The sequence below is a fragment of the Erythrolamprus reginae genome, chromosome 1, assembly GCF_031021105.1.
Source record: "Erythrolamprus reginae isolate rEryReg1 chromosome 1, rEryReg1.hap1, whole genome shotgun sequence".
Classification (NCBI taxonomy): Eukaryota; Metazoa; Chordata; class Lepidosauria; order Squamata; family Dipsadidae; genus Erythrolamprus; species Erythrolamprus reginae.
In genome coordinates this window covers 348,998,701-349,004,700 of record NC_091950.1, presented here as the reverse complement: position 1 = coordinate 349,004,700, position 6,000 = coordinate 348,998,701, and positions in this window count along the sequence as shown.

Here is a 6,000-nt window from a genome sequence, read left to right as displayed (position 1 = left end):
TTACTTGTAAGGGTAAAGCCTAGAAGATTCTTTGGGATTCTTTCAGCTTTTGTGTCATTTCAGCATCAAAATGTATATGTGTCACAGGGCTGGTGGTTATATTTAAGGTTACACATATCTCATATATATAAATTATTTCCACCAGGCTTGAAAATGCTTTCTACTAAATACGTTGCCTCATTTGCCCATATTTCAAATGGCCTTTTCTCCCCCTTCTCTCAGACCATTCACTTGGGATCCCAACATCTAACTCATCAACTCCAATATCATTGAATCTTGGGTAGCTCCTTGAACTTTAGAAAAGACAAGTACTCAAATTCCCTTTTTTGGCTGGAGGATACTTTCTCCCTCACCCTACGCCGTAACCCATCTCGCTGTCTCTGCGTTTATTTATAAACTTCATCAATAATTGAGAGACTGCCTGCCTGTGCAACTCTTGATGTGGTCCCTGACATTTCCCCATCTGAAGATGCTTATTTGGGTTAGCAAAGCATTTAATTTTCTCCCTTTGACTTGTAAGGAACATTAGAATCAACAGCCTGGAATAAATCAAGAAGTCATCCATAATCGTACTGGAAAGCAACCTATTCTCTGTGGCTCACTGACCCACCTTCCTCAGAATGCTGAACAAACAGGTTAAAAGTTCAACGTTGTTTCCGGATCCCTGCTGCAGAAAAATATATTGTTATCCTATATATATAATGTGTGTGTGTGTAGTTATACTAAGTTAGCTGAGTATTTCTATGAAATACATTAAATATCAAATACTTCTGAGTCTATAAAATAAATCTAATACTAACATATACTTAGCATGAAATCCATTTTATGGAACAACAGGTAAGCTTTGGAATTATTCACTGCAAGAAATGCCTCTGAATTCACTCCATACGTAGTAGCCATTCAGTGTCCTTGCACACCGGTGGGTCATAATAATTTTCGTAGGATATTTTCAGAAAATACTTGTAACCAGGGATGAAACCCTACAGGTACTGGAGAACCAGTAGCAGAAATTTTGAGTAATTCAGAGAACCGGCAAATACCACCTTGGACTGGCCCCAGAGTGGGTGGGAATGGAGACTTTGAAATATCCTTCCCCTGGAGTGGGATGGGAATGGAGATTTTGAAGTAGCCTGCTAGGCCCACCAAGCCACTCCCACCAAGTCATACCAGACCAAGTCTTCCAAACCACGCCCACAGAACTGGTAGTAAAAAAGAACAACCCTGGATTTCACCACTGCTTGTAACAAATCTGTTCATCAATTGGTCTACTAGATAGTGCTTTTTGGTCAAAGCACTCAAGGAAGTTTATTGGCGTCCAAAAAAAAAAAGGAATTATCTCATAAACCTCTTTGGAAGCAGACACATTGCTTCTGATCTTCTGACCATCTTCCATGAGAGCAACAAGCAGCAGCAACAAGGCTCTAGAGAGGCTGAAGCAAATAACAAGCCGGGTGATGATATCATAATAAGAATATGCTCAAGGGAATGGAAAACCAGTTCACTGAACATTACATGAATGATCAAAACAGCTTTGCAAAACCTTGGGAAAGGAAGGCTGGAGATGAGCTGAGACACTTGCTGCCTCTTGTTTGCCTCGGGATTTGAGACTAAGAGGCAACGGGTGGATGGATAACACCGATTTGTATCTTTTGGGCTGCCCTCAATATCTGGCCGTATTTTCTAAATATATTGAATCCTTAAGAAAGCACTCCAAGTTGCCTGTCAAGAAAAAAAGGAATAGGAATATTCTGTAAAGCAAATATGCAGAATGTGAAAATATTACATTTCAGCTCCAATCAGGTCAGGTGGGAATTATATCTACTACGCCCTGGTCAGACCACATCTGGAGTATTGCATCCAGTTCAAAAGAGATATTGAAACTCTGGAGAAGGTGCAGAAAAGAGCAACCAAAATGATTAGGGGACTTGAAACCAAGACTTACAAAGAGAGATTGCAGGAACTGGGCATGGATAGCCTAGAGAAAAGAAGGGACAGAGGGGACATGATAGCAGTCTACAGGTATATGAGGGGTTGCCACAGAGAGAACCAGAGGGCCGGACGAGGAACAATGGCTGGAAGCTGACCAAGGAGAGATTCAACCTAGAAGTAAGGAAGAACTTCCTGATGGTCAGAGTGATCAACCAGTGGAACAACCTGCCTGTGGATGTTGTGAACTCTCCAACTCTGGACACTTTCAAGAGGAGATTGGCTGGGGTGCTTTAGGATTCCTGCTCAGGCAGGGTGTTGGACTTGATGACCTGCATGGTCCCTTTCAACTCTAACAATAAGTAAGTAAGTAAGTAAGTAAGTAAGTAAGTAAGTAAGTAAGTAAGTAAGTAAGTAAGTAAGTAAACAAACAAACAAACAAACATGATTCAAAGAACATCCCATTTGAGGGCATTGAGATGGAATAACAGAGTTGGAAGGGGTTTTGGAGATCTTCTAGTCCAGGGGTAGGCAAAGTTGGCTCTTCTATGACTTCTCCCAGAATTCCTGAGCCAAGCATGCTAGCTCGGGAATTCTGGGAGTTGAAGTCCACATGTCATAGAAGAGCCAACTTTGCTTACCCCTGTTCTAGTCCAACCCTCCTGGACTAGAGCGAAAACCAAATGGTTGTCCATCTCTTCTTTAAAATCCTCAGTGTTGGAGCATTCACAATTTCTGCAGGCAAGTCATTCCACTGTTTAATTGTTCTAATGGTCAGGAAATTTCCCCTTAATTCTAGGTTGTGTCCTCCTTGGTTTTCTTTTATCTACACTGAGAGCATATGCACCAAAGACAAATTCCTTGTGTGTCCAATCACACTTGGCCAATTAAGAATTCTATTCTATTAGTTTCTATGCATGGGTTCTTGTCCTACTTTCAGGTGCTCTGGAAAATAGGTTGATTCCCTCTTCTTTGTGGCAGACTCTTAGATATGGGAACACTGCTATCATGTTGCCCCATGGAGAGAGATGGAGAGAAGGCTGTCTTGTCAAGTCAACTTTATTCAGAGATAGGGTTATGAATCCTATGATTTTTGCACCTGAGATGCCTAAGCTAAACTCCATTCACATGTACAACTGAATTTACTATCCAATACTTATTAAGAGGCAGACAATTCCTAATATTTCTTTACTTATTTATTTATTCAATTTTTAATGCTGCCCTTCTCCTTAGACTCAGGGCGGCTTACAACATGTTAGCAATAGCACTTTTTAACAGAGCCAGCATATTGCCCCCACAATCCGGGTCCTCATTTTACCCACCTCGGAAGGATGGAAGGCTGAGTCAACCTTGAGCCGGTGATGAGATCTGAACCACTGACCTGCAGATCTACAGTCAGCTTTAGTGGCCTGCAGTACTGCACTCTGTCCACTGCGTCACCTCGGGTCATTATCACAGTCCTAATTTTCTTTTTTTCTTTCACTTTGCCTATCCTCAAAAAGGAGATGAATATTTTTTTCAGGGATTATTTTCTTTGTTGGAGATTGCATCATTTCTTTGCTGTTTTGACCTTGGATCAAATGTCTAGTAAGACAGAAAAGCGAGAAGGTCTTTACATCCATCCTATATGAGTTATGGTGGTGCAATGGTCAGAATGCAGTACTATTGCTAGCTAATTTTACTTATTTTATGTATTTATTTTATTTTGTCAAGTACATATTGGTAGTATACAAAGATATAACGCTGTTTATATACATGAGATAGGTACTAATAAGAGGGAAACATTAAGACAGGGACGGTAGGGACACTGGTGCACTTATGCATGTTCCTTACTGACCTCTTAGGAATCAGGTGAAGTCAACAATGGATGGTCCAAGGACCAAGGGTAAAGATTTTGGGATTTGGTAACAAAACTACAAACTCAGGTAGTGAGTTCCAGGCAATAACTACTCAGTTGCTGAAGTCGTATTTTCTACAGTCAAGTTTGGAGCGGTTTACTTTGAGTTTGTATCTTTTGTGTGCTCGTAAATTGTTGTGGTTGAAGCTGAAGTAATCGTTGACAGGAAGGACATTGTAGCAGATGATTTTATGAGCTATGCTTAGGTTGTGTCAAAGGCGACGTAATTCTAACCTTTCTAAGCCTAGGATTTCAAGTCTGGTTAAATAAAGTATATTGTTGTGGGTAAAGGAGTGGAGGAGGGCTCTTCTCATAAAGTATCTCTGGACACTTTCTAATGTATGTATGTCTGAAATGTGGTGTGGATTCCAGACAGATGAGCTGTATTCAAGGATTGGTCTGGTGAAAGTTTTGTATGCTCAGGTTAGTAAGGTGATATTATTAATTCTGCTCATTCCCAGCAGTTTGATTCTCACTGGCTCAAGGTTGATTCAGCCTTCCATCCTTTCGAGGAATCAGGCTAGAAAGCAAGAAAACTCTGGGTTCTAGTCCCACATTAACCAGTTAGGTGATCTTGGGCTAGTCACTTTTAGCCAAACTCACCTCAGAGTGTTGTTGTTGTGGAGAAAATAAGGAGAGTTTGTTGGACATGTTCACCAACTCGAGTTATTTGTAAAATTAATAAAGGCAGAGTAGAAATAAATAAATAAAATAAAATATATGCATTTTACTTCAGAATTCACTGATAGCTGAGCTAAACCCATGTTCTGCATCTGGGACAATTATAACTATTTTTATTCTCCTTATGTTCTGGAGCATATCCTCTAATTAGGGCTTCTGCTGTATTCAAGCCGCCTATAACTATGGCTGGTGTTAATGCCTAACACCGTTGGCTCTGCAAAGGGCAGGAGCAGAGAACAGGTTAAAACTGCTGCAGAAGATGGATCCATCAGAATGAGTCACTTTGTCATGAGAGGTTGTAGGGATCACCATTCTTTGCTATTGCTGACTATTATGGGTGAAAGGGCACCAAAGGACAGGTCAACCTAGCAATCCTCTTTGTATAAACATACAGGATGTTGTTTCCTATCGATTTTATAATTAGATTTGCTGATTGGGAAGTTCATGGACTGGAACAAATGTAGTTAGCAGCATGCAGAGGAAAACCCACCAAGCTGCCTTCTTTTACTGCAGAAAGTAGATACCTAAAAATTAGTATTTTTAGACAGAGCCAAGGTGGCGCAGTGGGTAGAGTGCAGTACTGAAGGCCACTAAAGCTGAGTGCTAGATCTGCAGGTCAGTGGTTCAAATCCCATCACCGGCTCAAGGTTGACTCAGCCTTCCATCCTTCCGAGGTGGGTAAAATGAGGACCCAGATTGTTGGCTCTGTTAAAAAGGGCCATTGCTACCATGTTGTAAGCCGCCTTGAGTCTAAAGTGAAGGGCGGCATTAAAAAAATCAAATCAAATCAATCAATCAATAAATAGTTACTTCTAAAACTGTAACTTATTCTTACAAATATACAAGAGATGATGCCTATTTTTAATGTCCCTGAAACTAAATTTCTCCAAATGATGTGCATATATAATGAGCCGAGGTGGCGCAGTGGCAGGGGTGGGCTGCTGCCCGGACAGGGGGGGAACGTAGTGGGGGTAGCAAAAATGGAGCTCCACCCCAGAGCACCCAACTTGCACTGTAAGATGTTGAATGAAAATGCAGGGCATCCTGCATAAGCCATGCCCACAGTGTAGTAATAAAAATTTTGGTAGCCCTTCACTGCGCAGTGGGTAGAGTGCAGTACTGCAGGTCACTAAAGCTGGCTGCTAGATCTGCAGGTCAGTGGTTCAAATCTCATCACTGGTTCAATGTTGACTCAGCCTTCCATTCTCCCGAGGTGGGTAAAATGAGGACCCGGATTGTGGGGGCAATAGGCTGGCTCTGTTAAAAAGTGCTGTTGGTAACATGTTGTAAGCCATATATTTGGCACTGGGGAAGTTTTCTTTTTCCAGAAATGATGTCTAACGGATTTGAGACTTGGAATTTCTTTATCTGAGAAATGAATAGTCCATGTTGTATTAAACTAGGCTATTGTTAGTCAATGGAGAAATAATCTTAAGCATATATTGCAGTGCTACACAGAGAATAAATTCAAGATATTGTATATTCTAACTGTTCAC